Source organism: Heteronotia binoei, chromosome 1 (assembly GCF_032191835.1).
Source record: "Heteronotia binoei isolate CCM8104 ecotype False Entrance Well chromosome 1, APGP_CSIRO_Hbin_v1, whole genome shotgun sequence".
Classification (NCBI taxonomy): Eukaryota; Metazoa; Chordata; class Lepidosauria; order Squamata; family Gekkonidae; genus Heteronotia; species Heteronotia binoei.
The window spans coordinates 225,636,778-225,660,130 of record NC_083223.1 but is presented as its reverse complement, the minus strand read 5'-3'; the positions used below and the strand labels follow the sequence as shown (position 1 = coordinate 225,660,130).

At 47.1% G+C, this 23,353-nt stretch overlaps 1 protein-coding gene across 1 annotated transcript in view; it reads left to right on the top strand.

The window, feature by feature from the left end:
* GALM (galactose mutarotase) overlaps window positions 1-23,353 on the top strand; it is a 44,386-nt gene that overhangs the window by 5,744 nt on the left and 15,289 nt on the right. The window lies entirely within an intron of this gene.

Genomic DNA, 23,353 nt, shown 5'->3' with positions numbered 1-23,353 from the left:
AATAATCGATGTCAATGTTCTAGTTTGTTTTAGATTCTTTTTTAATAGGTTCTCAAAAGTTGTCAACGGCCTGTCAATTACTTCTATAATTCTAGGATTATGTAGAATAAAATATATTTGTTGATACTGAAACCATGGGATTGATATTTTATATTGAGTTTCCAATTGTGCTCTAGAGAGCATTTGTTTATTCTTGATGATATTTTGAAATTGATAGATATCGGCCTCCCTCCAAACTCTAAAGTCTCCAGGTGCTCGGCCTGGTTTAAACCATGCTTGTCCCAAGAAGCTTGCCATCGGCGAGGTAGATGGTATTAACGGTTTTTTATGCTTATCCCAGAGTTTTAAAGTCAGGGATAGATAGGGATTATTATCAACACTAAAGTGCCTATCTTTCGGAGTGTTCCAGATGGCTTCCCATAAATGGTCTCCTACTAGATAAGATGCCTCAATTTTTACCCAAGGTTTGTCACAATCCTTCATTGCGTAGAACAATATATTTTTTAGATTTGCAGCTAAATAATACGCTTCTAAATTGGGTAAACTCAACCCCCCCTGTTTTGTTGGCCTCGTCATTAGACTAAATTGAAATCTTGGTTTTTTGTTTGACCATAAAAATTTAGAGATGAACTTTTGTCTGCCTCTGAATTCTTTGGGTGAAATATCACAGGGTAGGTTATAAAATAAAAACAAATATTTAGGAAGAACAAAGGTCTTAATCATATCGATTTTTTCTAACAAGGTTAAATTTAGTTTGTTCCATTGCTCTAATTGTGTTTTGATCGTACTATCTGTTAGCTTATAATTGACAGCGTAAAGGTCCTGTAAGTTCAGTGGTATTTGAATACCCAAATGTCGAAACGATTTTTGGACCCACTTAAAAGGAAAGGCATTTATTAACTTAAGTTTGGAACTCTGGGACAAAACAATAGGGTATAGTTCAGATTTTGTATAGTTAATAGTGAAGCCTGATACCGCACTAAATTTTTGAATATGAAATAGTAAGGAGGTAATAGATTGGAAAGGATTAGTGAAATAAAATACCGCATCATCAGCAAACAAACTTAATTTATGTTCCTCTTTCCCTACCAAAATACCAGTTATTGATGACTCATTACGTACAGCAAAGGCCAGTGGTTCTATAGACAGGGCAAATAGGATAGGAGACAGGGGACACCCCTGTCTCATACCCCTATGCAGATCGAAATCTTCTGATCTATAATTGTTCACATAAATTTGTGCTATTGGTTTGGCGTATAATGCTTCGATGGAGGTTAAAATTTTTTTACCAAACCCCATATACTGTAACAACGTAAGTAGATATGGGACCTCCACCCTATCGAAGGCCTTCTCTGCATCAATGGCCAACAGGATCGATTCTTCCTTTCTTTGTTTTCCCAAAAAAATTAAGTCCAATGTTTTACGAATATTGTCCGTTAAAGTTCTTGTGGGAATAAATCCTGATTGGTCACTATGCACGTAGTTTGCAATAATTTTATTCATTCTGTTGGCCATTAAAGCAGAGAAGAGTTTAAAATCATTGTTTAACACAGAAATGGGTCTATAAGATGCCGGATTTTGTTTGTCCTTTCCAGGTTTGGGAATTACTGTGATTCTGGCTTCTGACCATGTAGCAGGCATAACTCCTCTGAGCATAACCGAATTACAAGTCTGCACCAAGGGGTCCAACAATACATGCTCAAATGTCTTATAAAACTCAATGGGAATACCATCCCTACCTGGGGCTTTATTATTTTTAATATGTTTTAAGGTATCAGATAGTTCAACTGGTGTTACATCTTGTTCTAAATAAGCTTCATGTTCAGGAGTTATTTTAATATTATAATTTATAGAGGTTAAATACTCTTTAATTTTGCCGGGCTCTGGGTTCTCTGATTTATATAGTTGCTGATAAAATTTATGAAATATTTGGGCTATTTCACTAGATTTAGTGACTAGAGATCCTTGATGATTCCGCATGTTATGAATAAGATGGGATACCTTTCTTTGTGTGGTCCTTTGTTTGAGTAATTTTATCGATTTTGGTGTTTTAGTAAAATATTTTTGGTTAAGTATCAGCAGGTTTTTTTGTATTTGAGATGTTTCCAACAAATCTAACTTTTTACGTTCTTGTTCTAATGTCCTCAGCAGTTTTTTTCCACCCTTTTTAGCATATTGCATTTCCAAATGCTTAATATTGGTTGTAATTTCTAGTATTAGTGATTGTCTTTCCTTTTTATAGTTGGATGCTATTGCAATCAGTTGCCCTCTTATAACTGCCTTGAAGGCGTCCCACAACGTTCCCTGTGAAACATCTTTAGTGATATTGAATTTAAAGTACTCCTGTATTGCTGCTGTAATTTTTTTACAAATCGAATCAACTTGTAACAATAATTTATTTAATTTCCAATGGTAACCTTGTTTATCTCCATTTTGAGCGGAGAGTGTCCCCATAACCCAGGAGTGATCCGAAATTATCCGTGGTCCTATGTCTGCTTCTTGAATTTGATTAGCTATTTTTTTGCTTACTAAGAGATAGTCAATTCTTGTGTGAATTTGGTGTACAGTCGAATAATAAGTGTATTGTTTTACCCCGGGATTTAATGAGCGCCAGACATCCACCAAATTAAATGTATCTAATATATTCAATAAACCTGTTGATTTTATTGCTTTTTTCCCTGGTTTTTGTGTCCTGTCCAATTTGGGATCAATTATAAGATTTAAATCCGCACCAATTATGATTTCCCCTATTTGAAATTCTGATAATAATTGTAGAGTTGTCCTGAGAAAATCTTTCTGATTTACATTTGGGGCATATAAAGACGCTATTGTTAATGGCTGGCCGTCTAATTCTCCTCTAACAAAGATATAATGACCTCTAGGGTCAGCTTTTATTTTTTGGCAGTTAAAAGGTACTGATTTTGAAAGTAAAATTGCCACTCCTCTAGATTTTGATGTCCCCGCTGCCAAAAAACTTTGGTTAAACCAATTAGAGGGTAATAGTTTTCCATTTATATTCTTTAGATGTGTCTCCTGTAGACATACAATATTTGCTCTATCTCTCTGCATAGTAGTAAGCAGCCTTTTACGTTTTACAATGTTGTTGAGGCCTCTGCAATTCCAACTGAGGAGCTTGTACGAGCGTGTCATCTTTCAAATAAAAAAATAATATAAGAAAAATTAAAACTGAGTGGTGCCACAACACTACACCACTTCTCAAACTTACAACCAAATTCAAAAACCTTAAACCTAATTTCCCTATTAGGGATGCTTTTCAGAAACTCCTCCCCTAAAGGATAACAACAAGAGCAAAGAAAGCTATTACAATGCTTTCTTTTCTGAAAAGACTAGATAGTCCCACTCCCACCACTCGGGGGCGTTGTTCATATATCACAACACTCTTATATATGTAACAATACAAAACAAAACCTTCCCTCCCTCCCTCTCTTAAGATTTTATGCAGACTAATTTATATTCCACATTCCGAGTTGGCATATCATAGGAGCATTCAGTACCTTACAAAAGATTACCATTGGTTTTATTTCCCACTATGAATTCTTACACATATATACAATTCTATATTATTATTCTTTCCCCCCTAAAACTACCATTAGCTACATGTATATCATCCATAAGAAAGTTATAGAAATTAGTAATTAGATATACTTTGCCTGCAAGACATACCAGTAACTGCCTTTACATGAACTCTAATCAGTCTATCTGGGCATCATTGCCCACTAGTGATTTTGTGCATCAAAACTTGAGGGAAAAAGACTTATTAACCATACCTGTAAGACATAAGATACACTCACAACCAATGGAAATCAGTATTAATAAACGTTTTAAACCACACTCCAAACAACGAACAAGAAAGACAACCCCCCCCCCCTAAAAAACCCTGGTGAACAATTAGTGTTCTATTTCTTTTCCTTATAAATTATTTTCTTTTCCTTAGCACTCTAGTACATCGTTCTTTCATTGTCAGTTCATGTGGCAACAGGGGTTTGTTCCTCTTCTTCTTCTTCTTGTCCCAGGAAAAGGGCTTGTAACTCTTTCTCTTCCCTCTGAGATAATTTTATGTTCAAATTGTTTAAGAGCAGTTTTCCCGTTTCTAAATCCGACGCTTTAAGGAGGGCACCTCCTTTATAGACTATAATGTCAGAAATGGGGCTCCAACGAAATCGAATGTTTTCAGTGTAAAGTTTAGTTGCAAAGAACTTTAGATTTCTCCTCTTTTCCAAGGCTTCCGCTGGCAAATCCAGCAGCACCAACACTCTTTGCCCATCATGATTTAAAGCTCCTTTCTTTCTGGCTTCCTGAAGAATTCTGGCTCTAGTTGTGGGGTAAACGAACTGGACCAGTATATCCCTTGGCTTCCCTCTCCGCGCCGAAGCCAACGGTCCCAGACGCATGGCTTTTGTTATCACAGGAGCTGTGCCATGTTCTAGAGCCAATACCTCCGTCAGCCATTTAGTGATAAAGACTGCTGTGCCCAAATTATCTTCTGCCCCCTCCTTAATCCCTCTGAATTTCAAATGGAGGGCTCTCCAACGGTTCTCCAGAGCTATGATTCTGGTAGTAAGCAGTGCTTCTTTAGCTTTTATTTTCTTTATATCGGACTGCATCACCAGAGAGGCTTCTGCAGTGCGTTCGGCCATTTTGGCGGTTAATTCAAGTTCGTTCGCCATTTCCTCCACCTTTTTATTTACCAGGGCCAGCAAGCTTTCTACTGACTCCTTAAAGTAAGCATGAATGTCTTCTTTTAACTGCAGTATGTCTTTTTTAGTTAAGGGAGCCTCTTCGCTAATCAGCTGGTCGTTCCCGGGAGAATTTTGTCCTGGGGCCATAGTAGTTGTTATAGCTAGATGGTCTTCCCGCCCCGGAGAGGAGTTTGAGGAATAAAGGTTCCTTACCGACGGAGAAGTCTCTGGAGCAGCCTTCACTCTTGACTTTGGTGTTTCATTAGCCTTCGGTTTTGATTTTAAAGATTTTCCCATTTGGGACTTAATTCCAGGTCTGCGACTTGGCAATAGGGCCGGGGTTTCGTTGGGAAGGGAGAGGAGCTGTTCTAAAACGCGCCCACCATTACTCAGCGACGCTCCGCCCCCCCAGGACTTGCCTTTTATAACAAGCCTAATTTCGCCGTCCTCAGAGCTCCCAAAATCAAGATATTAATTTTTAAAGTTTTTAAACCTTTCAAAATGGCGGTCTTGACTCTTTACAATTTTTTCCCCTTTTAAAAATGTCTGAAGTCCCCACAAATAAAATGTCCAATAGTATTTATCTTCTTATCCTCTTCTCAGTTAATTCCAATAATTTTTAATATCCTGAATACTTTAAAAACAGTATTTTAATTTTGACCTCCCAGCAATGGCCACCGAAGTTTCTCTATGGTATTATATTCCTAGAGTAGGTTTTCCATCCGCTACTTCCTGCTTTACTTGCCACCAAATCTCATTCTCACAGATAAGGAGATCTCACAATACTTGATGTACTTCCTGTATTGCTTGAATGTGCTGCAGGTCTGTGATGATGGTGCTCTTTTTTCAAAACCGCAAGTAGACCAAATAATAAATTCCTTTCCACTTTTTAGCTCTGTCCTTTATAATTACAAAGTCCAAATTTCACCTCTTCCTCCCTTCTTCCAAACTTTCTAGATTTTCATTTCCCACCTCTTAGATTTATTCCATTAAGCTGTAAATAGTCCCGGAATGAAAGATAGTAATCTGTACTTTCTCTTCCAATTATCCAAGTTCCCACCAGTCTTGCATAGCATTAGATGTTTAGCAATGTCCAAGAAGGTTAGGATTCTGTCGAGCTTATGTCAAATAAATGACTCTGAAAACTTCTGCAGATTATGAAAATGCAACTCTTCCTGGAGACCCCTCAAAGCCTCAAAAGAGCCCCCACCGGGACTCCCTTTTAGCCAAGGTAAATCTCCTCAAAGTTTCCTGTGCATATCTTGGACTAATCTCTGACTGAGAAAAGTAGGCAGTAGGCATTAACTCACCTTCCACTACCCCGAATAGAAGTTCCAGCCTGTTCCCATTATGAGAAGCAGCTCAGCTTGACATTTTCCTCCCCCGGAAGTCCCCTTTTCACAGCAGACTTTTTACAGGGTAGTTTGCCATTGCCTTCCCCAGTCATCTATACTTCCCCTCCAGCAAGCTGGGTACTCATTTTACCGACCTCGGAAGGATGGAAGGCTGAGTCAACCTTGAGCCAACTACCTAAACCCAGCTTCTGCTGGGATCAAGCAGAGAGTTTGGACTGCAGTTCTGCAGAGAGTTTGGACTGCAGTACTGCAGCTTTACCACTCTGCGCCATGGGGCTCTTAGATGTTAGATTAGATGTTCTTAAAAACAGTTTTGGTAACAGCAGTTGAAGGCAACAAAAGAGCAGAAGTGGAGGTCAACCCTCCCTTTACTTGTTGTCTTTCCCCTTCAAATTGTTGTTCCTTCAGATTTTACATCTAGGTAACCTGTCCCATGCTGATTGGGCTGCATGAATTCCAGGCCTCCTACATTATTAAGCAAGCATAGTTTATTTCATATTTAACTTTTGGGACCAGAATTGCATAGGCAACAGCTGAAATGGTAGACTTATATTTGCACTGTTCTACTCTCCATTACAGGTAGAGCCCCTGCCCGCTCCTTGCACATGTAAAATAAAAAAAGCTATGCTAAAATTTTTCTCAGTGGCTTCTAATTTCAGTGTGGAGGGAATTTTTTCCACACAATTGAGCAATTACCTTATGTAACCCCCCCTACACACACACTCTGAAATGATGCAAACAAAACACAAGTATACCATCTGATCTGCAATTCTAAACCCTAATACTACCATTGAATGGATTCTGAGAAGTCAGTCTCTGCTTCTCACAGCTTGCTCAGAGTTCTCATGGTTGAGATAAAAGCCCTTAAGAATGTACTCTGCACAAAGCCTTGCTGCCAAAATAAAGTAGGCATTTTAGTCTTCAGGTATCTTCTGTTGTATGTGGAGCATTATAACAAACTTGTGGATGGTTCAGGCTCATTTGTCAAGGACGGATGCCAGGCACCGGTGTTCTGTATGACATTCTTGTTCAACACTTTTAACATGAAGTGTCTGAAATTGGTGTCGTGCGGTTTGTTTGTCTCATGCAAATAAAGGAAATAACCATGAGACTGTGGTCAGTTTTATACTTCCCTTTACCTTCCATGCTCATGCCCCATGAAGCCTGGTATATAGTCGAGATTCAGAGACTGTTAGGTCTGGGCTGTTTTTCAGGTAGGTTGCCAGTTTGGTGTAGTGGTTAAGTGCACGGACTCTTACCTGGGAGAACCGGGTTTGATTCCCCACTCCTCCACTTACAGCTGCTGGAATGGCCTCGGGTTAGCCATAGCTATCACAAGAGTTGTCCTTCAAAGGGCAGCTGCTGTGAGAAACCTCTCAGCCCCACCCACCTCACAGAGTGTCTGTTGTGGGGGGAGAAGATATGGGAGATTGTAAGCCGCTCTGAGTCTCTGATTCAGAAAGAAGGGCGGGGTATAAATCTGCAGTCTTCATCTTCTTCTTGGACGATTCTGTGAGAACTGGGAATTCCATTCACAAGTTGCTGTATCCCAGTTCACATGTTAAACAGGTTGGTAGGAGAAACTGTTTGAAATGCAGCTGTGAAAAGGCAGCAAGGCCAGTGCCCCATAAATTATCTATATAGGATGAGTTAGGAGAAATGGCGCACCACATGGAAAGGTGTTTGTGTGCATGTGTGTGTCACTTAATATGCCCAACAGAATAGTTGCGATGTTAAAGCATCCTTTAGTTTAGGGCTGCCAACTCCAAGCTGGGACATCCCTGGAGATTTGGGAGCTGGAGCCAGGGGAGGAGAGGATGCTGTAGAGTCCACCCTCCAAAGTTGTCATTTTCTCCAGGAAAACTGATCTCTGTAGTCTGGAGATCAATTATAATTCTGGGAGATCTTCAGGTCCCACCTGGAATTTACAATCCAGAGAGAATCACAGGACAGTAAATGTCCAACAGGGTATGACCGTGGAAGAATTATGAACAGCATTATAAGCAATTAATTCAATAGCTATTTCAAATCCAACATCAAATGTATTATTACAGAGTCCAGTATCACAATAAAACTGATTCATCAAAAACTCATAAAAAAACCTTCAGTCTGGTGAACTGGATTGTTGTGGGTCTCTTTGAGAAAGCAGAATTGAGAAACAGCTATATATGTTGACGTATCTGTTAGAGCAGGGATGTCAAACATATGGCCCACAGGCCAGATCAGGCCTGCAGAGGCTCCAATCAGGCCCTCCAGCAACTGGCTGTCATCTGCTTTATTTTCCCTTGCCTGCTTTTTTCAGTCACCATTTTGTGTTTCTCCTCGGATAAGCCAGAGCAGCAAAGCAGTCTTTCCCTCTCCCCCCACCCTTTTCCCAAAGGGAGGAGGAGGGAGGAGCAGCCTCAGCCAATGAGGGAGCTTGGCTCTATAGCTCTGCTGGTTGATTAAGTTTGCCAGGCTTGATTAATCACTGCAGAGCTACTGAGAGAAGCCTCTCTTCCTTCTAATGCAGGGGTGGCCAACGGTAGATCTCCAGATGTTTTTTGCCTACAACTCCCATCAGCCCCAGCCATTGGTCATGCTGGCTGGGGCTGATGGGAGTTGTAGGCAAAAACATCTGGAGAGCTACCTTTGGCCACCTCTGTTCTAATGAATGGCTGTGGCTCCTCCCCCTCCTCCCGCCTTGGGGAAGGAAAGAAAGAGCCAGAGCTTCCTTTGCCTAGTCCCCACCATAAGGAGAGCTACAAAGAATGCTTTTAAGACTAGCAACGTTTTAGTGAAGGTATGAGCTTTCTGCCTTGCTACAGAGAGAGACAGAGAGTTTTATTGGGCTTATAACTGGGTTCCCCTCATCTTTTTCACTGTATTCATGCCTTCCAGTCTTTCTCAATAGGAAAGTATGTGAACTATTTAGAAGAGAAATATCAGCATTAGGGTGAGAGTGTCTTCCACACCAGGTTTATGCAGCAAATTTTCCTTATTTTTTTCTTTTACATTTTCCTTTGATTGGGGGTCTTGAATTTAGACTTCCCAGATAGTAGGCTGACACAGACCAATGTACATGGCTGTCTCTCTGTTCTTGTAGTTGTTTTTCTTTTTTGAGTTGTAGTCATTTTGGGGGGGATAATTATCGTTTTGTAGACAAGCACATAGCCCTCAGTCTGTGCCATGGTGTTTTCACATGTTTTTGACTAGTACGTAAAGCAACTTCTGTATAAAAGCTCACAATTCCCAGCTGCTTCATGTTCATCTGGGTCTTAGGCTCAAAGCATTGACCATGAGATGTATGTAATGTATGTCAATGAATCAAAAGTAGGTTTGCAATTCACAGATGTGCACCCCTGAACAGCATATATTCAAGACTGGCACAGCACAGATGTCTGCATTTTTTGATGCAATAATTCATAGCAAGAGGTGACATTTATCAGAGACTGTAAAACAAAATATTGCAAGCTGGCTAATATTTTAAGCATGTTTTATTTTAAGCAAAAAATTTTTTTAATTGTGTGTCTGTGCCCTTTATAAAGTTTATATGTCTGCTACCTGGCATTACATTTTATGATTCAGACGGCTCAGCCCAACAAGGTCTCATTTATGTAAAATCCGGCCCTCATAACAAATGAGTTTGACACCCATGTGTTAGAGGCTATACAACAAATCCATGATCCCGATACATGCTTTAATTTGAAAGTGGAATAAGGAATCACATACAACACTTTTTTGAGCACTTTTATTGGATTTCATGGGACAAGCATGAGCACTTTAGATCTTCAATTAGTTTGTGAAGTATACAAGAATAAACCAGCACTTTCTCAAAATGATTTTCAAATCATTCAGACAATTTGGATTGCAGTTTGGACTGCGAAGGTTTTTGATGAGTTTATTTATTATGATATTGGACTTTGTAATAATAATACATTTGATGTTGGTCTTGGAATAGATATTGAATTAATTTCTTATAGTATTGTTTGTAATTCTTCCATGGTTATACCTTGTTGGCCTGCCTGGAATTTGGCAACCCTGCTTAAGTTTCTCAGTGGAAGGCCAGGCTCCAAAATTACATAGCAAACAAGATGAATTCACTTCAATATCTGATTCTCTGCTTAAGCCTTTAAATAAATTAGAGCTTCAAGTGGATTCAGGAGTTACTGTCTCAAGATGACTATTTGCATAAACAGATCTGTAGGTAGACTTCCTAACAGAGAGGTTGAAATGTTTCTGGGAACAATAGTGCAAATGTTTTTTATTCCTTAAGCTATAGGTTTTTGCTCCCCAACTGGTATTGCTTCCAGTCAGTGTTTTCCATGCTCTTCCTCCATGACCAGAACATGTGAGAGTCTGGCATGGCCTGTTACTTTGTCATGATTTTTCAGGTAGATTTCAACTTCCCAAATGTATCTGGGTTTTCTTGGGGAAACTTTTAAAAAATCCTGACAAAATCCTGAATATATTTAGGAATTAACAGGTAGATCTGAACATAGAAGAGAGGCAGGAGTAGATTGTTCCTGCCTCTTAGCTGTTTGTTGAGCTTCTACTGCAGTCCCTTTAAAGTTTAAAGGTTTAAAGGGACTGCAGAAGACAGCCTGAGGATCAGCTGTGCCAGTGGGGAGCAGACTGTTCCTGCCAGCTCAGCTTGGGGCTGGCATCTCATGCAGCCTGATTTAAATTGGGCTGCAGAAGAAGCCAGCCTGAGGATCTGCTGTGACATTAGGAGCAGATTGGTCCCCAGAGGCAGGAGCTGCTGTGCCACGCGGAGCACATTGCCCCCCACGGCACAGCCAGTTCTGCCTGAGCTTCTCTTGCAGTCCGGTTGAAACCAGATTGCAGGAGAAGGGAGCCCAGCCAGTGAGCCAGAATCATTTGTGCCCATGGGGAGCAGATTCTTTCCTGCTGGCTCAGTTTTCCACTGGTTCTCCTGCAGCCCAGTTTAAACTGGGCTGCAGGAGAAGCCAAGCCAACCCCACAATCAGGCTGCCTTTAAAAAAAATCAGTATTTTTCTTCTCGGGTCTATTAGATCTGAAAAAATTAAGGATTTTTCAGAAATCCCAGAATTTTTCATGTCCAATAGACCTGAACACAAAAGTATACCAGCTAAAAAAATATTGTGTTACATAAATTCTGCCTAGCTAATGTTGAATGCCTCAGAGAACAGACTATTCCTGTGTAAAGTCTGGGGCTGCTCTTCTTGTCAACAGCCGTTCCTTTGTAGCTCTCCCCCTCCTGTTTCCACTGCAGAAAGGAAGCAGTTGTCTTCCTCATGAGGCCTGTGCAGAGCAGTGGAAAAAACCCCATTGGCTCTTTTCCCAGAGAGGCAGGGCAGACCTACTGAGATTAGATTGTACTACTTCAATATGGATGTAGTGTCATTTGTAATTATTGCTCTTGGGGAAAATATCCAAGAGCAGTTGTTACAATTAATATGCCAAAGGGTTTTTAAAAAATGAACTGCTATTAAAGCTGTGAAAAACTTCTTTGTGCTTGCAACCATAATTGTAAACATTACACTGATCTTGTTCTAAGCTTTATTTCTATTTTTTAAATTATGATTTATTTTTATTGTTTGCAAAATGGCTAACAACCAAAATGATAAATGTAAAAGTTAGAAGTATAATGTAAAAATACTGATAGAATTTAATAGATAGGAGGGATAATCTGCCCAGTTCTCCCTCTTAGATTTAACAATTACATACCCGAGAAAATGGAAGCCAATCCAGAGCCTTCCTTAAAAGACTGGTGGGGTGACTCTAATGCATCTCCTTATTCAGATTTGAATATTTCCCTGATCTTCTTCGTCGTCTCTGTGCAGTCCCACACATGGGTTTTCCCGCTGGGACGAAACCGACCTCGTAGAATTCAAAGCTAGCCTAGGTTTTATTTTGGTGCGCATTCCCTCCTGCTCTGGGGAGCAGGCATCCACTGTGCATGCCTGGAGCGAGGGAAAGTCCCTCCACCCACCCAGTTTCTTTCTAACTGCCGCCCGGGATAGTCCTTCCTCGCTGCGTCTCCTTCGTCAACCTAGCCTATTTACCTCATCCTTACCTTATCCGTGACTGACCTCCATCCAATCTCGCTTCCGATCTTCGCTTCTTTCTTCTACTGGTATCGTAAATATATATATATATATATATAAAATCTTTACCCGCTTTTCTATTGTCTTGCTTCCCTTCTCCCCCCCCCCCCCCCGGGCGTATGGAAGGAAAAGATTTTAAAATCACTTTTAAGAAGTGTACTCGCTGTGGGACGAAAATCCCATTGTCCGACGGCCATTCTCAGTGTTTGTTTTGTTTGGGGGAAGCCCACAGAACGGACACTTGCATCCACTGTAACCAGTTCGGAAAGCAGGCCAGAAAAAACCGCGCCACGAGGCTGAAGAGTCACCTCTTGGAATCCACTCTGCGACCTGCTATGTCGCATTCTTCTGGGTCCCAAAGATCACCACCTTCCCTGACTCCTCAGAGGGACGTGGCGAAACTGGCAGCTTCAGTGGCCTTGGCTCCCAGCAAGCCTAAGTCCGGCAAACATATAAAAAAATCCCACGAATCCAAGAAGAAACACTTGGAATCGTCAACTATGGGGCATCAGGAACCGAGAGGTATATCGAAGTCGACCCCACCGAATCCCAGAGCTTCTGATGCTGCAGCTCCAACGGCGACTTCCGTACCAAAATCGCCTCCAGCTCCAGCCATATCAACGCAAATGTCGTTACCGATGGACAGGATTGAAGAGGAAGTTATACGAATCCAATCCCAATCGCCATCACCATCCATTCAATGAGTCCATGCCTGAACATTTCCTAACCGAGGAGCCGACAGAATTGTCAACCCAGATGCAAGAACACCAACTCGACCTACACTCCTTCCGGGACGTGTCCGCACCAAGGAGATTCAAAGATGCCACCGTATCCCCGCTGCACATGGAATCCCCTCGACACCGGGAGCCCCGGACCTATCTCTCCCGGTACCGAGAGAGATCCCCTAGCCGAGGGAGAGATAGAGATTTACACTCCCGTCGGTACCATGAAAGATCTGCAAGTCGAGAAAGAGATCGTTATTGTTACTACAGTCGGTCTCGATCTCCATCTAGATCTCCATACAGACGTCACTACATGCCCTCGAGATCCCCTTCGGTTGATTACCATCGCCATCAAGAATACCCTTGGTACCGTATCGAACAATACCAAGAGGCGGGACCTCGGTACCGTGACGACTCTTCTGAACCACGATGCAGAGGAATGGCCCAGCCGCACCAGGATTCGACATCACCGACTCCTTCAACATCGACTTCGAAACAACCTTCTCAATGGCCGAGTCAACCCAAGACGAAGCCTCTGCCTACGGTACCAACACTACCCACAACACCTGATGCCCCAGAAGAGGAGTCTGAAGCTGAAACCTCTGAATCATCACATTCAGTCTCCTCCCCAGCATCACCAGCATCTGATATTGCTAAGCCAGTGGAGCTGTCTCCTTCAGAAGCAGCAAAATCTTATTTGGACTTAATTTCCAATATGGCCACCACACTCAATATCAAGTTAACAACTGATCTTCCAAAAATATCCGATGTGGTCCATGACTTGGTTCACGCCGATCTACCTGCACTTCTCTACCCATGTTACCAGTCCATCTCGAAGCCCTGAAGGAAGCCTGGGACAAGCCAGCCTCCATTCCTCTGACATCCAAATGCGTAGAATCACTATACAAGATTCATGCACCAGAATCCAAGTTTCTATTTAACCATTCTGCTCCAAATTCGATGATTGTGTATTCGTCATCAAAGTCTAAGGAAACACATCATCCTGTACCACCAGAAAAAGAAGGAAGAAAGCTAGATACACTAGGCAGGAAGCTCTACTCTATCTCTACAGCCACAGCCAAAATAAATAATTATCTATCTTATTTTGCTGCCTACTCCTATAACATCTCCTCACAACTGAGTAATCTAGTGACATCCTTACCAGAAGCTTCCCAGAAACAAGCTTCTAAGCTCTTACAAAAGCTTAATCGTCTAAGCAAACAGCAAATCAACACTGTAAGACACGCTGTTGGCTGCTCCTCAAGGTCGATGGCTGCTTCTGTTGCACTGCACAGGCATGCTTGGCTACGCTCATCTTTTCTTCAACCAGATATAAAATTCAAAATTGAAGACCTTCCTTTTGATGGACAAGGCTTATTTAATGCAATCACTGATGACATCTTGACCACAGTGGACGATAGCAGGAAGAGAGCCAAGAGATTAGGAGTTAACCAGCAACAATCTGAAACTAATAGACAAAGACTATGGAAGACACCGTTTTACAAACGCCCTTGCTCTCCCAGACAAACCGACTACTGGAAGCGTAAGGCCCCTCCGGCTAAGCAGCCATTCCACCAATGCCAACGGCCTCAACCAACCAAGAAGACTGCCATGGCTACAAAGCAGTCTCTTTGACTTGTTCATCCTGCCACCACCACCAATACACCATTACCACCCAACTGCATCCAGACTCCTTCCCTTTTACCCCATGTGGAAGTCAATAACAACAGACTCATGGGTTCTAACAATTGTCCACAGGGGCTATTCCATAGAGTTTGCTTCGCCCCTGAAGAGCCATCACTTCATACCTACCCCTCCCTCCCTACCTCTCCAAGAAGAAATTGCTGCTTTGCTGGCCAAAGCGGCCATAGAGCCAGTTCCACCTCAATACCATCGCACGGGATTCTACTCCCGATACTTTCTAGTTCCAAAAAGAGATGGAAGGCAGCGCCCGATACTGGACCTTTGCAAACTCAACAGACATATCCAATACAAAAATTCCGCATGATCACTCTGCAGTCCATCCTGCTTCTCATCCCAAAAAACGCTTGGATGGCAGTCATCGACCTCCAGGATGCATATTTCCATCTTACAATCAACCATTGCCACAGAAGATTCCTGAGGTTTGCTGTCGGGAATGATCACTATCAGTTCTGAGCACTCCCTTTTTGCCTTTCCACAGCACCAAGAATCTTCACGAAGTGCATGGCAGTGGTAGCGGCATCCCTTTGTCAACAGAGGATTGCAATTTATCCATATATAGACGACTGGCTCGTAGTGAGTCATTCAAAAGAACAACTAAAACGGGATATTTCAACAATTCTGGAACTCTTGTCATCTCTGGGTCTACAAGTCAACCGCCAGAAATCCAATCTCGCTCCAACGCAAGATATTCAATTTATAGGAGCATGTCTATCGACTGTAGATCACAAGGCCTACCTGCCAATGGACAGAATCACCAATATTCAATCTTTGGCCAAAACTATAATATCTCAACCAACCCAGACAGCCCTTACCTTCCAACGCATGCTGGGTTTGATGGCAGCCACAACTTCGGTTCTCTCTCATGCAAAACTACAACTGTGGTTCGTTCGATCGCTCCTGTCATGCCTGCCCCTGCTGACTCAGAGCAGGTGCCTGCTTCTGACCCCGCCCCTGCTGTGCAGATGCCTTCAGCAACAGAGGACGTAAGTCCTGAAGGAGCCAGCCAGCAGCAGGGGCCACCTGAAACCAATCTGGCCACACCAGGTACTAGCTCATCTCCCCCAGACTCACCAACACCTGGGGCCCGCCTGCGCGAGAGGAGACGCCTGGAATTCAGGAACAGGCGTAGAGAGGCGCGCATGCGGGCTAGAAGAGATCTGAGCCCGGAGTTCTAACGAGCCAATTAGCCAGCAGTATATCTGGGATCCTGGCCTCAGGCCAAACTGTGCTGGCAACAAGCGAACACCCTTGGATGTGTCTGCGTCTCGCACCCCTTGCTTCGGAAAGAACCTGTGCATTCCTGACCCGGCCTGACCCATAGACTGGTATTCTGGACTCTGGCTTTGCTTATCGGACTGGCTTAGGTATCGTTTGATCTCGGCTTTGCTTCCCGGCTTCTGACTCTCGGCTCTGTTTCCCGGCTTCTGACTTTCGGCTCGGCTCCCCGGCTTCTGACTCTCGGCTTCCCTGACCAAGCTTCCGTCTCACCCTCCAGCCTGCCTGTTTACGTTATCAATCAACTGGACTGTTTTACGACCACTCCCTGTGCTTCGCCTGGGCTGTCTGCGAGAGGTCCTGGCTCGTTGCCAGGACGATAGCAGCCGCAGCTTCGTGTCAGAGACTCGGGCCGTGACAGCTTGCCAGCACCCAAAACTCACCAGGCACGCTCATGACGGACCAAGCGGCAGGAGGCATGGACCCCTTGCCGGGGCTCCTAGACCAGGTGCAGCAATTAACCCAAGCGGTGATTACTCTGCAGCAGCAGACTGCGTCCAATGCCGTGGCCTTGGCTGCCGCCGCTGCTCCCCGCTCTCGCTGCCCGGTGAGCATTCCTGAGAAATTCGCAGGAAACTTGGAAGAGTTCCCTGCCTTCCTCGCCCAGTGTGAACTATACATGGAGATAAGGCAGGGCGACTTCCCTACAGACAAAACAAAAGTCTGTTTTATCCTGAGCCTGCTTAAAGGGCCAGCGGCCAAGTGGGCCACTCCTCTGCTGCTAGAGCCCTCGCCGCTGCTAGCAGACTACACACGGTTCAAGGCACACTTCCAGGCCGCCTATGCCAACCCTGTGCGTGCTGAGACAGCTAATCGCAAGATACGGGCTCTGCACCAAGGCCAGAACTCTGTGTCTCAGTATACCACAGAGTTCCAGCTGCTGGCTCAAGACCTGGCCTGGAATGAAGCTGCCTTGGTGGACCAGTACACTGAAGGCCTCTCCGATGCCGTCCTGGACGAACTGGCACGCACCGACCGCCCAGCCGCCCTCCAGGACCTGATCCTGCTGTGTCTACGCATTGATGGGCGACTGCAAGGTCGGCGCCAGAGGCAGAAGAGGGGCACTACTCCAACAAGGCCCCCCCCGGCGGCTCCCGTTCCAGGTACCCCAGCTTTACCGCCGGCTGTAGAACCCATGCAGCTGGGCGGCGCCCGCCCTCGCCTGACCCCTGAGGAGAAGGACCGACGGCGCACCCACAACCTGTGCCTGTATTGTGGAGGGGACGGGCATTTTGCAAGCTCCTGCCCGGCCAAATCAAAGCGCACCCCGAGCTCCGCTGCCTCGGTAAAAGGCCAGCCCCAGGTCTAGCCGGATCTCCTGGCCTGGGGCACTCCTTGAGGTCCTCTAGCTCCGTCCATCCACCACCCACCCCGTTCCTGGTCCCGATCCGCCTGCAGCTTCCCGACGACCGGTGGATCTTCGTCCATGCCATGTTGGACTCAGGGGCTGCCTGCTGCTACATGGACAGCCACTTTGCCAAGGAGCATGGCGTCCCCGTTCGGGAAAAGGGAACTCCTACACTGGTCGAGGCAGTGGATGGTCGTCTGCTGCGCTCGGGGCCGGTCCGCCACGAAACTCTACCACTCGTTTTGTGGGTCCAACAGCGCCAAGGGAAGCAGACCTTCGATTTGGCCCGCATGCCACGCTTCCCTGTTATCTTGGGCCTGTCCTGGCTGCAAGCCCACAACCCCCATGTGGACTGGGTGCAACGTGAACTGAGCTTTTCGAGTACCCTCGCACCCTGTTCCCCGCTACCACCCGACTCGACTCAGGTGCCGCCTGTCAACCAACCCGGTTCCCCACGCACCACCAGCCTCCTGGGGGCCGCCACCACACTCCCAACTCCCTACCAGGAGTTCGCGGACGTCTTCAATGAGAAGGAAGCAGACCAGCTTCCCCCACATCGGCCCTACGATTGCGCCATCGACCTGGTGCCCGGCGCTCCGCTACCCGCAGGCCGCCTGTACCCCATGGCAGACCCGGAACTGGCTGCCCTCCGGGAGTACTTGGACAAGAACTTGGCCCGAGGGTTCATTAGACCCTCCACCTCGCCCCTGTCTTCACCTGTCCTGTTCGTTAAGAAGAAGACCGGGGACCTGCGACTCTGCAACGACTACCGGGCCCTCAATAAGATTACCATTCGGAACCGCTACCCGCTCCCACTGATCCCTGAGCTCCTCGACCGCGTCAAAGGGGCCACGATCTACACCAAGCTCGACCTTCGCGGGGCCTACAACTTGGTTCGTATCAAAGCCGGGGATGAGTGGAAGACCGCTTTTGGCACCAGGTATGGCCAATACGAACATCTGGTCATGCCCTTTGGGCTCACCAATGCCCCCGCCGTCTTCCAACATTTTATGAATGACGTTTTCCGTGACCTGCTAGACCGGTTCCTGATCATTTATTTAGATGACATTTTGGTCTACTCTGCATCCGAACAGGAGCACATCCACCACGTCCGCCAGGTGCTACAGCGACTCCGAGCCAATCGCCTGTATGCCAAGCTGGAGAAATGTGCTTTCCACCTCCAGTCCGTTGAGTTCCTGGGGCACATCATTTCCCCCCAGGGAACCCAGATGGATCCGCGGAAGGTCGACGCCATCCTTCAATGGCAGGCCCCTCGAAGTCGGAAGGACATCCAGCGCCTCCTGGGCTTCGCCAATTATTACAGGCAATTCATCGCGGGCTACGCCGACCTCACCAAGCCCTTGACCAGACTCCTCCGACCGAAGGAGCCCTTTCAGTGGACCCCCGAAGCCGACCGGGCCTTCCGCCAGCTCAAGCAGAGTTTTTCCTCCAGTCCCCTTCTGCGGTACCCTGACCCGAGCTTGCCCTTCATGGTGGAAGCGGACGCCTCCAATGTGGCCCTCGGAGCCGTGCTCTCCCAGCGGGACGAGCCTAGCCAGCCATGGCAGCCCTGCGCCTACTACTCCCGGCAGCTCTCGGCTGCCGAACGCAATTACACCATTTGGGAGAGAGAGCTCCTGGCTATCAAGGTGGCCTTTGAGGTCTGGCGCCACCACCTTGAGGGGGCCAGGCATCCGGTCCAAGTCTTCACCGACCATCGTAACCTGGAACATTTGCAGACCACCCGCCGGCTGAACCAGCGGCAGATCCGGTGGTCCCTGTTCTTCTCACGATTTGACTTTACCATCACCTACGTCCCGCACTCCCAGAACCAGAGAGCCGACGCTCTGTCCCGCCGGCCGGACTATAACACCTCTAGTGCCACCGAAGCCCCCAGGGCTAGTATTCTGCCACCCTCGGTCTTTGCCGCCACTCTGACCGCACCCGCCCTGGTGGCCGAGATACAGGCCAGCCAAGACACCGACCCGTGGGCGCAGAAACACCTGCAGGAACCGCAGCAAGACCCTGCCGGAGAACTATCCACCCGGGATGGGCTGCTCTACCATCGGGAGCAGTTGTACGTCCCTCCCGGGCCTCTCCGATCCCGCATCCTCCGGCTGGCCCACGATGCCCCCCCGGCTGGGCACTTCGGGCAGCACAAGACCGCCCATCTGTTGACCCGGGACTTCTGGTGGCCTCGCGTCCGAGCGGACGTTAGTCGCTACGTGGCTTCTTGCGAGGTCTGCCGCCGAGCCAAGAACGTACCGGCCAAGCCCTCCGGTCTCCTGCAACCCCTGCCGACTCCCGCCGGTCCCTGGGACGTGGTGTCCATGGACTTTATCGTAGACCTGCCACGATCCCAGGGCCACACCTGCATTTTCGTTGTGGTGGACCTGTTCACCAAAATGGCCCACTTCGTCCCCTGTGCCAGAGTACCATCCGGGCCGGAGACTGCCCAGCTGTACCTAAACCACGTCTTCCGCCTGCACGGGTTACCCACGCAGGTCATCTCGGATCGGGGCCCACAATTCACATCCCGCTTTTGGCAGGCCTTCCAGCACGGTTTGGGGACAGAACTACACCTGTCTTCCGCCTACCATCCCCAGACCGACGGGCAGACCGAGCGGACCAACGCCACCTTGGAGCAGTACTTGCGCTGCTATACCAGCTATCAGCAAGACAACTGGGCCACTCTGCTACCCCTGGCAGAGTTCGCGTATAACAACGCAGTCCACAGCTCTACGCGGACCACGCCGTTTGCCGCCAACTATGGACTGCACCCCCGATTCTTCCCTCCGCTCGGCCCCTCCGCCAACGTTCCCGCAGCCACCGACCGACTTGAGGAACTCCACGCGCTCCACGCCCTCCTGCGCACTCAGCTCCAGCGCGCCAAGGACGCTTACAAACTGGCCGCGGACCGACATCGCCAGGACGGAGCCCCCCTCAAGGTCGGAGATTCTGTCTGGCTCTCGACCCGGTACCTCCGGACTCCTGGCCGGTCCTCCAAGCTAACCGATCGGTTCATCGGGCCCTTCCCCATAGAGGCGCAAGTCAACCCCGTGGCATTCCGCCTACGCCTTCCGGCCCACCTCCGGATACACCCCGTATTCCACCGCTCCCTCCTCCAACCAGCGGCAGCGCCGGACCCAAACCGGGACGTTCCACCACCGCCTCCGCCACCGGTGCTGGTGGACGATGAGGAAGAGTTTGAAGTCCACCAGATCCTAGACTCCCGGCTGCACCGAGGTCAACTCCAGTACCTGGTGGACTGGGAAGGCTACCCTCCCGAGGATCGCTCCTGGGAACCGGCTGCCCACCTGCATACCCCTGACCTGCTCCGGCAGTTTCATGAGGCCTACCCAGATAAGCCAGGCGGCTTGGATGAGGGGGGGCCTGAGGGGGGGGATAGTGTCATGCCTGCCCCTGCTGACTCAGAGCAGGTGCCTGCTTCTGACCCCGCCCCTGCTGTGCAGATGCCTTCAGCAACAGAGGACGTAAGTCCTGAAGGAGCCAGCCAGCAGCAGGGGCCACCTGAAACCAATCTGGCCACACCAGGTACTAGCTCATCTCCCCCAGACTCACCAACACCTGGGGCCCGCCTGCGCGAGAGGAGACGCCTGGAATTCAGGAACAGGCGTAGAGAGGCGCGCATGCGGGCTAGAAGAGATCTGAGCCCGGAGTTCTAACGAGCCAATTAGCCAGCAGTATATCTGGGATCCTGGCCTCAGGCCAAACTGTGCTGGCAACAAGCGAACACCCTTGGATGTGTCTGCGTCTCGCACCCCTTGCTTCGGAAAGAACCTGTGCATTCCTGACCCGGCCTGACCCATAGACTGGTATTCTGGACTCTGGCTTTGCTTATCGGACTGGCTTAGGTATCGTTTGATCTCGGCTTTGCTTCCCGGCTTCTGACTCTCGGCTCTGTTTCCCGGCTTCTGACTTTCGGCTCGGCTCCCCGGCTTCTGACTCTCGGCTTCCCTGACCAAGCTTCCGTCTCACCCTCCAGCCTGCCTGTTTACGTTATCAATCAACTGGACTGTTTTACGACCACTCCCTGTGCTTCGCCTGGGCTGTCTGCGAGAGGTCCTGGCTCGTTGCCAGGACGATAGCAGCCGCAGCTTCGTGTCAGAGACTCGGGCCGTGACAGCTCCATCCTCAGCATCAGTCTCAGCGAACCCTACTGACAGTCCCACGTCACATTTTGCCAGCATTGGAGTGGTGGACAATACAGAATCATCTCATAGGGATGCCATTCCTAAGACAACCTCCATCAGCCATCGTCACTACGGATGCCTCGAGATGGGGTTGGGGAGCCCATTTCGACACATTAACAGTGCAAGGACAGTGGACAGCATACGAGAAATCTCTCCACATCAACTGCCTGGAACTTCTAGCAGTCCACAGAGCACTCAAGTCCTTTCTACCATCACTTCATGGTCGTCACATTCAAGTGACATCAGACAATGTGGCGACTGTGTTCTATATCAACCGACAGGGAGGGCCCGCATCCACCTGTCTCTGCAAAAGAGCTCTAGCCCTTTGGTATTGGAGCATTGCACACAACATATATCTAACAGCTGTGCACTTACCAGGGGTCCAGAACATCCAAGCGGACAACCTAAGTAGACAACTCGTCAATGACCACGAGTGGACACTCAAGAAGTCATACCTCCAACCAGTCTTCAAAAAATTTGGAGTCCCCCTTATCAATGTATTTGCCTCTCCAGACAATGTCCAATGCACCCGATTCTATATGCGAGGCCCCCCTTCGATCCAATCTGCAGGGGATACCTTTCTCCAACAATGGGACGAACCACTTCATTTTCTGTTCCTGCCCATTCCACTAATAACAAAGACGCTCCAAAAGATCCAACTGGATCAAACCAACTGCATACTAGTCACACCGTGGTGGCCCCGTCAACCTTGGTTTACAACCCTTCTCCTCCTCTCCAACAGCGTATTCCACTACTTCCCTCAAGCTCGGGATCTCCTTTCACAACAGAATGGCAAGGTCCTACATCACGACCCAGGTTGCCTCCGACTGACCGCATGGAGGATCAGTTTTTAGACTTTCCTGAGGAAGTTAGACACGTCCTGTTGAATGCCAGAAAACCATCGACTAGGAAGTCTTACGCCCTAAAGTGGAAGCAATTCACTGACTACGCTACTCACCACAAATTCCATCCTGCATCATCTTCTATATCTCAAATCCTGTCATACACCCTTTCCCTCTCCGAATCCAGTCTTACCTATTCATCGCTGAAAGTGCATTTAGCAGCCATTTCAGCTTTCCATCCACATATAGAAGGACGCACAGTATTCTCCCATCCTGCTGCAAAATCATTTCTTAAGGGCATTCTACATCTCCGGCCACCAATCCGTCAATTACACCCTACATGGAATTTATCCTTAGTCCTAAGCCAACTAATGAAATCTCCCTTTGAACCAATGGCATCTATCCCACTACATCTCTTATTGTGGAAAACAGCACTGCTAGTGGCACTTACAACCGGCAAAAGGGCCAATGATATATGCGCCTTTCGAGCAGACCCTCCTTACACTGTCTTCCACCATGACAGGGTAGTTCTACGACCTGACCCTGCTTTTCTTTCGAAGGTTGTGTCACCCTTCCATTTAGGGAAAACAACTACATTACCGTCCCTCTTTCAAAACCCTACTGACAGGGGCCAAAGAACTTTACACAATCTTGATGTATGTCGAGACCTTGCTTACTATATAAACAGGACGGGTTCTTTTCGTAAAGACTCGAGACTTTTCGTAGCTTACGGAACCCATAAAAAAGGGCAAAGAATTTCTACCCAGAGACTCTCTAAGTGGCTGGTGGCTGTCATTGCACTATGCAATCAACTGGCTAAGCAACCTGCCCCAGAACATCTACGAGCCCATTCCACAAGAGCTCTTTCTACGTCCTCTGCCTTCTCCAGAGGCGTGCCTATAGAAGACATCTGTGCTGCTGCAGTTTGGTCTTCTACATTGACGTTCGCCACGCACTATGCAATAGATGTTCGTGCACGGCACAATTCGTCCTTTGGACAGTCTGTACTCCGCTCCATCTTTGATTGAAGCCCACAGTCTCTCCATCGGTAAGTGCAATTATATTGTGTTACCTGGATGTTCTTGACTGATATGCATGTTTAACCTCTGAAGTTTCTTTTCA